Raw genomic sequence first — 17,315 nt, 5'->3', positions numbered from 1 at the left:
CCATCAGTTCCTTTCCTTCCCCACCACAAAAACTTGTGTCCAAGCCTGAATTATCTTATTCTCTGATATTCCTGATATCCGCCTCACTACGCCAAACTGCCAGTGAATCAAAATGCTTTACTTCACCTGATGCTGCATCCATATTCAATTACTCTTAAAATCCTTTCACAGCCTCCCTGTTGTCTCTCGAATCATATTGAAGTTCCTTGTTCTTGTTTTCATGGCCCTCCACAATGTTAACTTCTTTACACCTCTCTGCTCTTGACTCTTTGGACACATGCATTGACTTCCCAAGTGACCACATGACCACTTTGTCTTTTTCCTCAACTAGTTTCAGTGATAAATAATTATATTTAAATTCTCTTATTTTTCCCCACCCTTTTCATTTTTTGACATATCCATACCTTCTACAATAAGAAAGAATTAGCAGGGACTGGGATGTATTCAAACATTAGTACGTCCTGTATGCAAAAATAATCTTTTGCTTTCTTCCTCTGTCATTTTTATGTATCTAAGGTAGTCTCTGTTTTCATTCTTTCATTTAAAGACATTTCCAATTTTAAACCTCTTTTCTTTAATTATGTTCCATGGTTGATATGCTAATATTTTCCCTCTGAAGGCAAAGATCAAATGTGAATTTGGCCATGAGCAAGTTGTTTTTTTAGTTTCCATCTAGTCTTTTATGGACGTTAGATCATGTCAGCACACTTCAGCACATTTGACAGTCTCTTCTCAGAAGACGCTGAGTGCTGGATTACTAGAGAGTTTAACTGATCAGAATAAAAATATATTGGCAGACTTACATGAGGAAATAAGTACTGTACATTACCTACGGATTCTAAGCACTTAGCAGTACTTATTAGTCGCTATTGTGTAAGTTCATACATTTCCCCCAACCTAAAACAAATCAGTAAAATTTTTGATAAACCAACTGTACTTTCCTATAATATTCAAAATTTTACTGCGCAGTATTGGATGTTAATGTAATACGGAAAATATATTCCCTAGCTGATCTTTGCAGTCCACACGGTTTTCATTAGAACCTTTTTTGTGCTTAACTTTTGAGAAAGAGCTCCGTGTTCAAAGCCACTCAACAGCTGACTAATATCACTAACTCATCTTCCCAAGAGTGGTTTAAACTCACTGAAGGAACACCTGGTGGTATGTTTCCAAGAGCAGAAAAGCAGTAAGCATTTTCAGCAAATGTACTAGAAAACGGAATCTACTTTATTTTTTAAACAAATCATTCTTTTTCTCTGCTGCCGCCAGCGTGAGCTGCATGGTTTTGTTCTTCTTCTCTGTTGCTCATGCAGGTACTGTAACACCCAATCCACTGAACACCCTAGGGAATGTGGGCTGCCCTTCCTGTCCTCCTCAGTTGTTGTTCCTTTTGCCTTTAGCTCATTTAATTATACTTCTGGCAGTTCCTGTGCACTCTTTTTGTACTGTCACCTTTTCTTTTCCAGCCCTTTAGATGTGTTCCCCTTCCATCCCTATTAAATATTTTCTTTGATTTGAAGCCTTTTTTGTCCTGTGATGGCTCAAGAACATCTGTTGTAGGGACACAATGACAACAATGGCTACAGCTTCACTGTTTAGAGTGGCATCATCAGCCCTCCATTACAGGCTCCTCGTCCATCATGAGTGCCTTTCTCACAGAGGAATTTACTACCTGCTCCAAGTGAGCCAGCTGCTGGACCAAGGCAGATCAACAATCAGGTCTTAGGCCAACTGCTCAATTAAGGAGACAGAGAAACTGATCTTGAAGAAGAGGAGGAAAAAGAGGAAAATCTTAGATCCTCAGCATCAGATGATCTAAAAGATTAGAGGCATGAAACCCTGAGGTGGTACTATCGTTTATAAAGGTTCCTTAGCCTAGACATTAATTCCATCCCCTCACATAACCACCTCCTAAGAAGATTTAAAGTGCTGTCAGGAAAGGGTGCTGTCTCTTCACCTCCACAGAAAATGAGAAGGTCTACATACTCTTCACAATTACACAGGTGTAAAATTTTCAGTAAAGTGTAATAGAGTTATTTTGGTATTATACTGATGTGACTGAAATTGGAGTGTGAACCAGAAACTTGTTCCCCAACTCCACCTGGTCGGGGGCCCCTTCCGACTTTCCTCTTTAGAAAAGTTCTTCCAAGTTCTATTAAGAAGGGTATGTTTCTGAGTACAGTGAACCTGTTGCTCTTAGGATACTCCCTATTTTTTCTCCCCAGTCACCTGAAAAGAGATTTTCTCAATCACATTTTCATGGGATACTAACTCTGCTGCGCCATTCCTTCTTCAAACTGTGTTTCTTTGAAATCCTATCTGCATGACGTAATGCTGGCAAAAGTGGGTGAGTTGGAATTGAAGCAAAAGAGTAGTTCTGGATCTAAAATGATTGGGAATGGTTAAAGAATCAGAATAGAAACTCTCCTGAAAGCTGGGAGATTTTCTTGTGTTAAATCTTCTTCAGGGTGCATACATAAATAACTTTTACATCCAGACATCATTTCTACTAAGGTGAATTCTAGTGCAGGCCTACTGCATTTCCAGTTCACGGCTCTCGCCTCTGGGGCTAGCATCTGTCCCTAAGGCCTTAACGTGATGGCCGCCCTCTGCAGGGAAAGTGTCTTGGTGGCATTGCACATGGAGGGGTGGCTCTTCTGGGACCAAGGGACCAGTACATAGGACTTGCGTTCTTCTGATGTCTTTCAGGTGGAACAAAGCTCACTCACTCTCACACGTGAGATTACCCAGCTGGGAATCTTGATGAATGTCCAATCAGAAAGTGAACATCCATTGGAAAGAATGATTCAAATAATAATAAAACAAAACAAACAAACAAACAAAAAACATGGTTCAGTTGATTCAGCTGAAAGAACTCAAACGGTTTGGAAATGCATGGTGTGTCAGGCATCTAGTTTCCTGACAGGACCCAATTTCATGGGCAGAATTGTGACTGTAGACCTTACCCCAGCTTTTCCTCCTGACTGTAGGTGTCCCGTGTCAAAGAGACCTGGATCCCTTGTAGCAATCCTTTCTTTGCAGAAACCAAGGCTTGAACATCATTAGGTCTTCCTTAACTATCTCTGTTTTAAGATTGAGTCCCTGGTAGCAATTACCTTTGTGAGGAGGATTATCCTGTCACCCTTCTCTGCAATCCACCCTTATGATTATACCACAAGAACTAGACAGATATGGGATAGGTGTATGTCAGTGTGTGCATTAAGATCCATAAATTCATGGAGTTTAAGGGACCATTAAATCATCTAGTCTGACCTCATGGATAACACAGGCCATTTAACTTCACACAGTTACCCATGTACTGAGCCCAATAACTTGTTTCTGACTGAAGCATAACATGTGTTTGACTAAAGCATTTCTTCCAGAAAGGAAATCAGTCTTGATTTGAAGACATCAAGAAATGGAGAATCCACCACTTCTCTTGATAGTTTGTTCCAGTGGTTTGGAATGCATGTATTTCCAATACAAATACTGTGTATCCTCTTCTCAGGGAATAAACATATATATTAATTTTGACTATTTTTTTTTGGAAAACCTAGGTTGTTTAATAGTTTGACATTAACTGTTGTGCTCAGCAGCTGATCATCCAGAACTTCACCTAAATTTGATCTTCTGCAACTTCACCTATCCATTTACTTTCCAGGTGAATTTCAAAGCAGAAAACTCAGCACCAAATATATATATATTATTAATTATTAAGAGTGGATATATAGCCATATATTAGAAGATTGTTGTATTCTAGTATGTATGCCACTCTGTAACTAGCATTTTGTTATTTTACTTAGATAATTTCTCAAAACTCAAATATTATGAATAATAGTAATAATAAATAATACTTTGCACTTATATATATATATATATATATATATATATACACACTACTTCCTCTAGAGTTACTTTGTCTGGAATTTCAGTTTATTCAGCACTGCATTTAGTATTTTTTAACACGTATTGGTTGGCATCTGTTCAGGGGAAAATTAAGAAAACACACAGTTAAGCATTTGTGTCTTTCTGAAAAATCTCCACTCTCTCAATTTCAGAAACAGATTTTTAAATACTGGATGCTTAATTAATCTCTGTATTTCTACATACTTTCAGTGACAACTAGTCTTATAGTGATGATTTCGCAGCATGCTGGTTGTCTCTGTATTCCACATTATTCTTCCCTTTCTTTACACTGGATCTAAAGCAAACATAAAGATTGTTGGGTGAAATCCTGGCCCTACTGAAGTCAATGGTGAAATTTTCACTGACTTAAAAAGAGCTGTGATTTCAACTTCTGTCTTTAAGTAGCTGCAAAGTTTATCTTGTAGAAGGAAACTTGAATCTATCTGTTTTTATACACTACCATCATTTTGGTATCTGAGCCCCTCTCAGCATTTTAAAGTGTACATAATTAGGTGTATTTCTCTGTGTCTCTGTTTTTCTTCACTCCTGTCAGCAGGGACTGTACATAATTTATTTAATTTCTGTGAAGGTAGTGGTGGTGGAGCGGGAGAGTTATTGTGCGAAGGCTGGATGAAAGCTGAGGTTTGTAGTCATCCTGGCACAGAGACATGGCACACCTTTCCTAATGCAGAAGGTATGACATAAGGTTAGGTGACTGATGTGTGAGATTTTGAATTTGATCTGTTTTTACACAGAAAGGTTGGGGCGGTGATCCATGCACTCTAATAAATAACACCCGTACCAATCAAATAAGATCAGTCTAATACAGTTTGTTAGCTTAATGGCTATTTTCCCACAGCATCATTCAAAATGTGACACTCCAGCCCGTGCTTTTGAAAACAATGGTTGCTTTCAGAAAGCCTTTCTTGGTGCAAATCTTAATCTCATAATCTTGTCACTTTCACTGAATGCGTGCTCTGCATGTGGCACATGGTTAGGCAGCATGTATATGTATGGAGGAGCAATATGTCAGTCATCATTCATCATTCCCAAACCTGACAAGATAATCTGTTGTGCCCTTTTTTCTCTATTTACTCATGTCATTTTTTGGTCACTATTATGTTCTAAGCTATATCGTCAGGTACCTATCACCATGTCATTTCATCTCTTGTTTTTCATAACACCATTCACATGCTATCTCTTTCTTGAAGCAGTTAATCCACAATCTTGCTTTCCAGCTCTCATGTATTGTTGCTACTCTTGGAATTTCCTCCAATTTGTTGACCTTTTTCTGGGAGCAAAGTGCCCAGAGTTGTATGCAATAGCCCTGGTGCAGTATCACCAAGGTGTTATATATAAAGGGAGTATCGTCTCCTGGTTCATGATGTAATGACTCTGGATCCCAAACTTGTTAGTGATATTTTTTTTCAAACCCTATCATGATGCAAACTCATCTAAGTTATTGTCCCATATCGATCCTGTCTTTTTTGATGTTAACGCTTTCCAAGCATCTTCCTTTCATTGAAAATCTGTATTCTGGACTATTTCTCCAGTTAGTAGTTTGCATTTTTCCAGGAAAAATGTCCTTTTGTTATTTTCTAACCATATTTCTAACTCCAATCCCTCTGTGTGGGGAACTCCCAGAGAGTTCAGACAATGGAAGTTCTACCAAAGAGGATTGGACACTGTGTTCCTTAGCATTACTGCATTGTCCTCACTACAGTTTACAACACCTTCCAGCTTAGTATCATCCATGAATGTAATCATATAGTTTGCATTTGTTTTTTCCAAATCATTAATGAAGACATTAAATGAAACTGTGCCAAATACTGATCTCTGTATTACAGCACTGTGGCGGCTTCCCCAGATTTGGTACATTGCCGTTTCCTTTTACTCTTTGTTCATAGTACTGTGGTTTTGAATCCATGTGTGCTCATAACTAGGGCGCTACCAAATTTGCGGCCATGAAAAACATGTCATGGACTCTGAAATCTGGTCTCTCCCTCGTGAAATCTGGTCTTTTGGGTACTTTTACCCTAGACCAGTGTTTCCCAAACTTGGGACGCCACTTGTTCAGGGAAAGCCCCTGCTGGGCCGGGCCGGTTTGTTTACCTGCCGCATCCGCAGGTTCGGCCAATCGCGGCTCCCTCGGCCCGCATCGCTTCCCGCAGCCCCCTTTGGCCTGCAGCGGCGAATCGCAGCCAGTGGGAGCCACGATCGGCCGAACCTGCGGACGCCATAGATAAACAAACTGGCCTGGCCTGCCAGGGGCTTTCCCTGAACAAGTGGCATCCCAAGTTTGGGAAACACTGCGCTATACTATACAGATTTCATGGGGGAGACCAGCATTTCTCAAATTGGGGATATTTTCAAGTGGGATTTACTGAGACATTGTACGAAGTCTGTGTTACATCCACTGCAGTCCCTTTGTTTACTAAAATTGACCAAGTTTGTCCAAGATTATTTGTTTCTTATTAAATCCATGTTGTTTATTGTTCATGGTTAAGTTGCCCTTTCAGGCCATGTCTACACTACAGCTGCTACAGGGGCACAGCTATGGCGCTGCAGTTGTGTGGCTGTAGCACTGTAGTGTAGACACTTCGTACATCAACAGAAGGGGTTTTTCCATAGTGCAGTTAATAATCCACCTCGCCAAGAGGCAGTAGAAATCTTCCGTCGACCTAGCAAGCCTGAGAGCCATAGCTAGGTCAATTAAATTTTCTGAGTAGTCCACGCCTCAGACCCTGATTCTGGAAAGACATATTCAACTTTACATGCTCTGGGTGAAATCCTGGTCCCACTGAAGTCAGCTGGTCCAGGATTTCACCCTATGAATAGTTCCATTGACTTTAATGAGATTACTCATGATCTGTAAATATATGCTTAAATCTTTGCAGGATCAGGGCCTAGGAGTTCACAGAATTATTTTTTGGAATACCTGTAGTACTAACTTACTGGTGAATTAATGTAGACTTACTGAATAGTAATTGCTGAGAATTTTTTTCATTTCTAGAAATTGAAAAATGCATAATTGCTTTGAGTACCATTTTATGAAGGAATAGTTTGCCTTTGACTGATGATGGTGTACCACATCTCACTCAAAAAACCCTGCAAACAAAATAAAAAGAACAATGGACAAATATGCAAGGGACAGACTTTGATGTTGTATGCCACATATAACCCCATCATGGCCAAAGGCAAATGGAACTGTTCAAGGATTCATGCTGAGAATAACCCATCAAACAAGCTCTGTGCCTGTGCCTGTGATATTCAAGATTCTACCTTGCATGCAGAGAGAACTGTTGCACATAAATAAGGGGTTTGTAGCCCCTCCACGTTGTCAAAGGTGAGGGTTGGAAATAGGGCATCATGGTGACAGCATATCAAGACTGGGAAGCCTTCTCCCAGAATCTGCAAAGGTTTTATTCCACTCTGTAGGGGTAAAAAAATATTCTGCAAAGTTGCTATTTATTTTAAAACAAATGTATAGATATAATCAAAGTTGTTGTTATGAATAATGTTCATAAATGTATATGAATATAAAAACCTTTTCACCCTGGTCAGAGTGCATTTTTCAAGATGAAGAACTGGAGTTGCTAAAAGAATCCATCCTTTCCTCCCCTACCTAGGGTTTGTTTTTTTTAGAGATCTCCATCATGTGTACTTCATATAAGTACTCCTGTTTTTTTAAAAACTGTAACTGAGATAAAGAATTAGTAGTTTTAAACAATAGGAACTACATGTTCCGCTGTGATCAAGGAATTAGATAATCAGGCATGTTTGTTTAAGGGGTCTGTATCTTGAGGCTTTTATAGGGCAGTATTAAAGCCCTGAGCCTTCTTATTATGCCAATACCCAGAAGATTGCTTTAATGAGAAGTAAAGGGCCTTTTTCCAATTACAAGGGAATAACTGTATTAAGTTCCTGTGTTATGTCAACCTGCTTTGATTTGATTACTGTGAAAGAAATGGATTTATCTGTCAGTGTTACTTAATTAAGACTTCTCATTGATGTTTTGCAGAGTAATATAGTGTGGCTTGCACATTTAAGTCTAAATACAAAGAAGATTGGTTGAAAGCTAAGACACAACCCCTGAAGATAATGTCCAAGAGCAATTGCTTGTCACTTTCAGATCACAGGCCAAAACTTTAACAGAGGTGGAAAAATTTGAGTATTTTAAAGGCTTAAGTTAAAACAAGGTTGATGGCAAGGAGCTTTCAGTGAAGTCTAGGACAAGTAGAAATTTCAGCTTTTATAATCTGCCTTGTGTATAATCTGCCTTCACAGAGAGAAATGGGATGGAGGAGGGGCATGCCCTGTAACTGTTCTATCAGTGCAGTTTCTCTAATCTGGTACTGAATAGCGTATGTGGGTAAACAGAACAGTGTCTTAGGAACTTCCTTCTGACTTGGTATAAGCTACCAAACCTCACCCACTTATTGACCTTCTTTCTACCCTCCCCGAGTCTGCCCTTCTTCTCCTTATTAGTCCCAGCTATCCTGAATTGTTGTGGGATGTTCAGAACCTGGGAGTACACTAGTCTCTGTGTATCTGCTGTTCCCTGGGATTTTTAGCAGTCCATAGTGTTCTGGGAGATGGCACACGCAGTGCAAAGAGGAGGTGGTGACACAGTAGCAGGGTGCTGCCCAGCAGAGGATTTTGAAATCTCAATTCAGAAAGCCACAAAACATGGGCTTACCTTTAAGCATGTAAGTAGTTCCATTAATTTCAGTGGGACTGCTTCCAAGAATCATAGAATCACAGAACTGGAAGGGTCCTCGAGAGGTCATCTAATCTAGTCCCCTGCACTGGAGGTAGGACTAGATATTATCTAGACCATCCCTGACAGGTGTTTGTCTAACCTTGCGTGCTTAACTTTAATTAAGCAGGTTTCCATACTTTGTTGGATTGGACCAGAGTACTCAACAGTTTGCAGAAGTGAGCCCTTTAAATGCAACCTACTATTATTATATTTATATGAACAATAATAACATAATAATTAAATTAAGTATAATAAATGGCTGCAGATGGGAAAAAACACGAACTAGGCTCTGATTGTGCAACTGGATCATTGACTTCAGTGGTCAGCCAAACATTGCACAAGAGTCCATCTCACAGATTGCAGGTTGGGGAGCCTAGTCCCAAAGTTCCTCTCTCTCTAGTCAATGAGTGGAGGACATGGGGTTAGCTGATCATGATTCAGCTCTGAAATACTTGTTTTTTAACCAATTCATAAAAAGTGTCCCTCACTCAGCACATATGTTCTTAGCATTAATAAAAAAAAATACACAAAATATAGCTCTAAAAACTCTCAAACTATGCAAATACTATCCCCACCATTATCCATAGATCATAGAATCATAGGACTGGAAGGGACCTCGAGAGGTCATCTAGTCCAGTCCCCTGCACTCATGGCAGGACTAAGTATTATCTAAACCATTCCTGAAGGTGTTTGTCTAACCTGCTCTTAAAAACCTCCAATGATGGAGATTCCACAACCTCCCTAGGCAATTTATTCCAGTGCTTAACCACCATGATAGTTAGGAAGCTTTTGCTAATGTCCAACCTAAACCTCCCTTGCTTTAATTTAAGCCCATTGCTTCTTGTCCTATCCTCAGAGGTTAAGAAGAACAATTTTTCTTCCTCCTTCTTGTAACAACCTTTTATGTACTTAAAAACTGTTATCATGTCCCCCCTCAGCCTTCTCTTTTCCAGATTAAACAGATTTTTTTCAATCTTCCCTCATAAGTCATGTTTTCTAGATCTTTAATAATTTTTTGTTGCTCTTCTCTGGACTTCCTCCAATTTGTCCGCATCTTTCCTGAAATGTGGCTTCCAGAACTAGACACAATACTCCAGATGAGGCCTAATCAGTGTGGAGTAGAGCGGAAGAATTACTTCTCCAGTCTTGCTTAAAACACTCCTACTAATGCATCGCAGAATGATGTTTGCTTTTTTTGCCACAGTGCTACACTGTTGATTCATATTTAGTTTATGGTCCACTATGACCCCTAGATCGCTTTCCGCAGTACTCCTTCCTAGTCATTTCCCATCTTTGTATGTGTGCAACTGATTGTTCCTTCCTAAACGGAGTACTTTGCATTTGTCGTTACTGAATTTCATCCAGTTTACTTCAGACCGTTTCTCCAATTTGTCCAGGTCATTTTGAATTTTAATCCCATCCTCCAAAGCACTTGCAACCCATCCCATCTTGGTATTGTCCACAAACTTTATAAGTGTACTCTCTATGCCATTATCTAAATCATTGATGAAGATATTGAACAGAACTCGACCTAGAACTGATCCCTGCGGGACCCCACTTATTATTCCCTTCCAGCATGACTGTGAAACACTGATAACTACTCTCTGGGAATGGTTTTCCAACCAGTTTTGCACCCACCTTACAGTAGCTCCATCTAGGTTGTGTTTCCCTAGATCAGCTAAAAGGGGCTGACAATATGGATTTTTTAAAAATTAACTAATTTCAAAGAAAGAAAGAAAGAAAGAAAGAAAGAAAGAAAGAAAGTTTCTGATAGAGCATGCTTTAAATAATGTCCTTATTTAAAAATCAGATAAAAGGGGCTGACAATATGGATTTTTTAAAAATTAACTAATTTCAAAGAAAGAAAGAAAGAAAGAAAGTTTCTGATAGAGCATGCTTTAAATAATGTCCTTATTTAAAAAAAAAATCCTTATATGTAAACTTTATAAGGATTTTTCTGCTTCCTGGCTGATGGTCATAAAAATTATTTTATCAAGGAGCAAACTGACCAGACAGGGGGACCAGTAAAACTGACAACACAAAGTGCTGTCAAAGACACAATGTAATAGAAATCGAAAAACAGGGAAATATGGCTATTTACTGTCAGCTATATGAATCTTAGATGTTACTTGCAACTATGTTCCTGATCCTGCATTTGGATCCACACAAGTGAGCCCTTGCATCCGTGCAGAGCACAGTGGATTTCGGTGAACTCCATGAATGTGCAAGAGTTTGCCTCCATGGATCAGATTGCTGGATCAGGTGGATACAAAGCTTTCAGACACACATGTAATTTTCAGGTTGTTGGCACCCTTTTAAAAGCTTAACCAAGATGATGCAGTTTGCACTGCCCCTTGAAGCATGTCAGACTCTTGTCCTGGCAGACCACGAGCCACATCAAAGAATGGAGCCACTGGTGTTATGTGCTCGTGAGAGGTCAGTCCACGCGTTAGACAAGCCTCTATTCTGCAGTGACTCAAGCTTCCAGGTGCTTTTCAAGTGCAGCCTCAAGTAGAACACATATCCTTGAGGTTACACAGGTCTGGATTACTGTGGTGAGTACTACAGCAGGAAGGAATGGTCACAGTCTCTGAGCTAAACTGTAGATGGAAAATTAAAAAAAGCATTACATGCCACTGTTGTCACTTGGGAATTCAGGAGTAGTTATGGGTACAATACAGCCGAGGACTGTAAACTGAATTGACCAAAGGTGGATATTTTTATTCAGTAGGAGGCACGCTCACAGCCCTGGCGCAGTCCTTTGGATGTTTTCTCCTTATCAGGAGAAATTTCCATCGTAACAGAGCGGAGACTAAATTAATTTGCTCCCAGACTTTTGTCAGACACTGAGGGAGAAAAGAGACTATGCTGTCTGATATCAGCAAATGGCTGTGTAGGTTTGAGTGTCAGCCTTGTACGGATGATACTGCAGGCTATAATGTTAATGGGATTAGTCATGTGAGTAAAGTTAGTCAAGTTAAGTTTGTAAAATCAGCCTTCATTGTTCCTAAGGTGTGGGGGTTGAAATGTGCTGCTTAAATGTAAAAGCATTGTTATTATTACTGTTATGTAATGGATGCAAACAACACTACCCAAAAGTGGCAACTTTTGTTTCACTTTCAGTTTCACCCGCAATTATTTTAGCCTTTTCAAATATGCAAGTCTTCCTTATTTTTCAAAGTTAGTTTTAGGAGCTAAAAGACCAGTTTTGTAGTATTTTTCTTGGTTTGTTGGTGATGTTTGTAACAGTATCATTAACACTCTGACAGCATTTACATTATAAGTTCCATTTTTGGAGGTTTATAACTCAGCCATAAACATTTACTGCAGGCTGATATTTGGCACACCTGTTAAGTGATTAGTTTATATTCTCATGTAGTCATATTTGGTATTTTGGAAAGAGAAGGAAGAAACAGTATAAATATAAAGAAGACGGTATAAGAAAGTTAGAGATATTCACACGGACAGAGATGTGCATAATATGCACTATTGCCAGTTTGCCTAATGGGTTTCATACGGATTTTGGAAGCTATAGTAGAGTGATTGCGTGGTGGTCCAATGCCTGATCCAAAGCTCATTGTGGGAGCATTTCCACAACTTCAGTGAGCTTTAAATCAGGACCTGAAAGCATTAATTATCAGTTACATAACACAAATTATTTTAAAAAAATCCTGCTTAATTAACCAAATGGCATGGATGATCTGATCTGTCAGGTGAATGATACACATTTTCTTTCTTTGTCTCGAGCTTAATTAAATATTTACCTGAGAATGTCTTTTGTTATTAACACTTGACACTTTTATTGAGATAATAGGAATTATGATATGGGAAAGAATAAAATTGAACTCAAAAATCTTTAAGATAAAAATATTTTGTTTACAAAACATTAATAGTCATACTACCCATATTTTAGATTTCCTAATGTACAGCTTTGTTCCTCAAACACTTAACCTACCTCAGTTAGAAGTGCAAATGTACTGTTAGATACCCAGTTATCTATATCAGAATATATTATATATACTCACCCACATATATTTAAATGCAATACTATGATTAAAATTTCTCTAGCAATCTAGACCAAATATGTCTTTTTGTGTACTTAGATTAAAAGCTACTGTTTGTGCTTAACAAATAACAAACAATGATATTATTAAATCCATAAGAAATAGAATGGAGAATAATAATGAATATTATAGTGCATTATGTGCCAAACTTATGTCCTCATCTAAAATACTGTGTTCATTGATAGTCACACTAACTCAAAAAGATACAGGGGGAATATTGGGGAATTCAGAGATGTGTGATAGGAATGATTACAGGCATAGAAAGATTTCTATGTGAAAAGAGATTTAAAATTACAGGATTGTTTTGGGTAGGGGGGAAAAAGAGAGATGGGATAGAGGTATACAAAATGTGAATGGTAAAGAGAGGGTAAATTGAGCACTACTATTCACTTATGTTGTCATATAAGTACCAGTGGCATTGAAAGAAATCAAAAGGTAACAAATATAAAATTGGTAAAAAGAAATACTTTTCTCTCAGTGCAGCCTGTGGAATTAATTGCCATTAGATATAATTGAGACCAACCTCTTAGCAGGAGTACAAAAAATAGTAGACATGTATATGGATAATGAAAATATCCACAATTACATTATATTTTTTTTGCCTTGAAACATAAAGGTGCTTTTTAAAAAAATCCTTCAAATGAAGCACCACAGAGTCAGGTAATTTTTGAAGTCAAGCTTGTTTCTTCAGCACTAACTCAACCATGTTGTAACATTCTCTATTCCTGAATCAGGCTCTAGCAGTGCTGGGACATACATCAACTCTTTCTCTTTTGAAAAAAGTGCCACAGCTCAAATTCTGTGCGAGCCAGTACCCTTTGAGCCATGGTCCTTTTGACTCACAGAAAATTGAATATGTTACCCTAGAGTGTCAGAACAGGGGCCCTGAAATATAATATTAATAGCAAAATCAGATTTAGTGAAATATAACACGTCACAAAAAGAGACTGAATGAAATTTACTATTCTGGCCCCACTTGATCAAAGTTCTGAGGCATGTGCTTAATTTTAAGTATATGAGTATTCCCACTGACTTGAATGAATGCCCTAAATTACAATGACTTAAATGGAACTGCTCACATGCTTAAATTTAAATCTGTCCTTAAACGCTTTGCTGGATTGGCACCTTATTTAGTCATTAAATGTTTTTTTGGTAACTGGAATAGCCTGATGAGATTCCCAACCCAGTGTACTGAGGATTCCATGAGGACAGTGTAAAGATATTGCTCAGGAATGCAGCAGTGAAATCAGGAAGGCCAAATCACACTTGGAGTTTCAGCTAGCAAGAGATGTTAAGAGTAACAAGAAGGGTTTCTTCAAGTATGTTAGCAAAAAGAAGAAAGCCAAGGAAAGTGTGGGCTGCTTACTGAATGAGGGAGGCAACCTAGGGACAGAGGATGTGGAAAAAGCTAATGTACTCAATGGTTTTTTTTGCCTCTGTCTTCATGAACAAGGTCAGCTCCCAGAATACCTCACTGGGCAACACAGCATGGGAAGGAGGTAGCCAGCCCTCTGTGGAGAAAGAAGTGGTTTGGGACTATTTAGAAAAGCTGGACGAGCACAAGTCCATGGGACCGGATGCACTGCATCCGAGGCTGCTAAAGGGGTTGGTGGATGTGATTGCAGAACCATGGGCCATTATCTTTGAAACCTCATGGTGATCGGGGGAGGTCCCGGATGACTGGAAAAAGGCTAATGTAGTGTCCATCTTTAAAAAAGGGAAGAAGGAGGATCCTGGGAACTACAGGCCAGTCAGCCTCACCTCAGTCCCTGGAAAAATCATGGAGCAGGTCCTCAAGGAATCAATGCTGAAGCACTTAGACGAGAGGAAAGTGATCAGGAACAGTCAGCATGGATTCACGAAGGGCAAGTCATGCCTGACTTACCTAATTGCCTTCTATGATGAGATAACTGGCTCTGTGGATGAGGGGAAAGCAGTGGACATGTTATTCCTTGACTTTAGCAAAGCTTTTGATACGGTCTCCCACAGTATTCTTGCCAACAAGTTAAAGAAGTATGGGCTGGATGAATGGACTATAAGGTGGATAGAAAGCTGGCTAGATCATCGGGCTCAACGGGTAGTGATCAATGGCTCCATGTCTAGTTGGCAGCTGGTATCAAGAGGAGTGCCCCAAGGGTCGGTCCTAGGGCTAGTTTTGTTCAATATCTTCATTAATGATCTGGAGGATGGCGTGGACTGCACCCTCAGCAAGTTTGCAGATGACACTAAACTGGGAGGAGAGGTAGATACACTGGAGGGTAGGGATAGGATACAGAGGGCTCTAGACAAATTAGAGGATTGGGCCAAAAGAAATCTGATGAGGTTCAACAAGGACAAGTGCAGAGTCCTGCACTTAGGACAGAAGAATCCCCATGCACCGCTACAGACTAGGGACCGAGTGGGTAGGCAGCAGTTCTGCAGAAAAGGACCTAGGGGTTACAGTGAACAAGAAGCTGGATATGAGTCAACACTGTGTCCTTGTTGCCAAGAAGTCTAATGGCATTTTGGGCTGTATTAGTAGGGGCATTGCGAGCAGATCGAGGAACGTGATCATTCCCCTCAATTCGACATTGGTGAGGCCTCATCTGGAGTTCTGTGTCCAGTTTTGGGCCCCACACTATCAGAAGGATGTGGAAAAATTGGAAAGAGTCCAGCGGAGGGCAACAAAAATGATTAGGAGGCTGGAGCACATGACTTATGAGGAGAGGCTGAGGGAACTGGGATTGTTTAGTCTGCAGAAGAGAAGGATCAGGGGGGATTTGATAGCTGCTTTCAATTACCTGAAAGGAGGTTCCAAAGAGGATGGAGCTAGACTTTTCTCAGTGGTACTAGATGACAGAACAAGGAGTAATGGTCTCAAGTTGCAGTGGGAGAGGTTTAGGTTGGATGTTAGGAAAAACTTTTTCACTAGGAGGGTGGTGAAGCACTGGAATGGGTTACCTAGGGAGGTGGTGGAATCTCCTTCCTTTGAGGTTTTTAAGGTCAGGGTTGACAAAGCCCTGGCTGGGATGATTGAGTTGGGGATTGGTCCTGCTTTGAGCAGGGGGTTGGACTAGATGACCTCCTGAGGTCCCTTCCAACCTTGATATTCTGTGATTCTATGACAGTGGTCATACAAGCTTACTCAAGCATCCTTGAGTACGCCACAAAGAATATAATGCATTCAGCCTTAAACAGTAGAGTTTAAGGACTGTAGCCTCTTCTCCTGGGCCTTGACACAACCTCAGAACTAACATGACCTGTCCTGAGGCACACAATTTGCTGTCTGACTATCCATGAGGGACATCTGTTTGCAGTTGGGGTGCCTTTTGAAGCAGCTTGTCTGCTTCCCTTTGTGAACATCCCATCTAAAACAATATAAAAACTCATTATGACAGAGGTGACAATTTTAAAGTAATTTTAAAGTAATAAAAACTCCTCATTAAAAAACAACAACTCTTCTTACCCTAGGACAGACCAAAACAGAAAGAATAAAAGAAATTATACTGGTTACAGTAGCATCAAGAGAAACAGTAACAGAAAAATGTTATGCAACTGCATTCCACACTTGAAATAACATTTTTATAATACTCCTCCAGTTTTGTTACGGGAAATTTAGAGTTGCATTCTGTAACACTTAGCAATTATATAGCACCTTTTGTCCAAGGATCTTGAATCACTTTATAAAGAGTAATTCATTAAGCCTCACAGCACCTTCTTGAGGTAGGTGTTGTGCTATCCAGTTTACAAATGGATAAATGGGCCAGAGAAAGTGATTCACTCTTTGACCATGTCTACACTACAGGGGCTATTGTGGTAAGCTATGGCACTGTAAATAACCGCATAGTGTAGATGCAGCCTATCCTGGCTGTGTCCACACAGGTGGCTAGTTTGGCATAGCTGTGGCAGTCAGGTGTGGGGATTTTTCACATTCCTGAGCTCCATTGCTATGTCAATCTTTGTTTGAAGTGTAGACTAGGTCCCAGTCATACATCTGTTCAGCAGCAGAGTTCAGGAGAAAATGTAGGAGTCCTGATTTCCCGGCCCATGCTCTAAACACTAGACTGTATTACCTCTTTGCAGTTTTACCATATCTTTCCTATTGTATGTTGCTACTGCCTTAAAAGGAGGGGGCAGAAATATTTAAGTGGTTGAGCACACTGTTGAAAGCATTCAAAGCTAATGGAAAGATTCCCATTCATTTAAATAGGCATTGCATCAGGCATTAAGGAAATTCAGGAAAATGCTGAAGTATGTAATTACATCCAACTCTATTCAGCATTAAGCATGTGCGTAACTCCGCTTGACTTCACTGGGACTTAAGTATCTTCTTTCCTGAATTGGGTCTGAGTGAGGATCAGACATTAGCTTCTGGGTTTTGTCTGTTTTATCACATCTTATTTTTGATGTTTTGAGTAGATGTATTTTGTGGCAAGGATTTTGGTACAACTTTAACTGGTACATCAGAGTCAGGTTTTTAAGTCTCATGAAACACTGAGCCACTGAAGTAATTTTTATGTTCAAACCTCTGGTTCCTGAGGGTCCAGTCCATTTCTGCTGTGAATTTAAATGAGTTAATTTAAGTGGTTGGGTCAGAAGCCACT

The 17,315-nt window shown here is 39.6% G+C and overlaps 1 protein-coding gene across 2 annotated transcripts in view; it reads left to right on the top strand.

Annotated features, from left to right (window-relative positions):
* Nucleotides 1-17,315, top strand: part of TCF4 (transcription factor 4) — a 316,697-nt gene that overhangs the window by 85,528 nt on the left and 213,854 nt on the right. The window lies entirely within an intron of this gene.

This window comes from Eretmochelys imbricata, chromosome 5 (assembly GCF_965152235.1).
Source record: "Eretmochelys imbricata isolate rEreImb1 chromosome 5, rEreImb1.hap1, whole genome shotgun sequence".
Lineage (NCBI taxonomy): Eukaryota > Metazoa > Chordata > Testudines > Cheloniidae > Eretmochelys > Eretmochelys imbricata.
The sequence above is the reverse complement of the archived record's forward strand: the minus strand, read 5'-3'. Positions and strand labels throughout refer to the sequence as shown.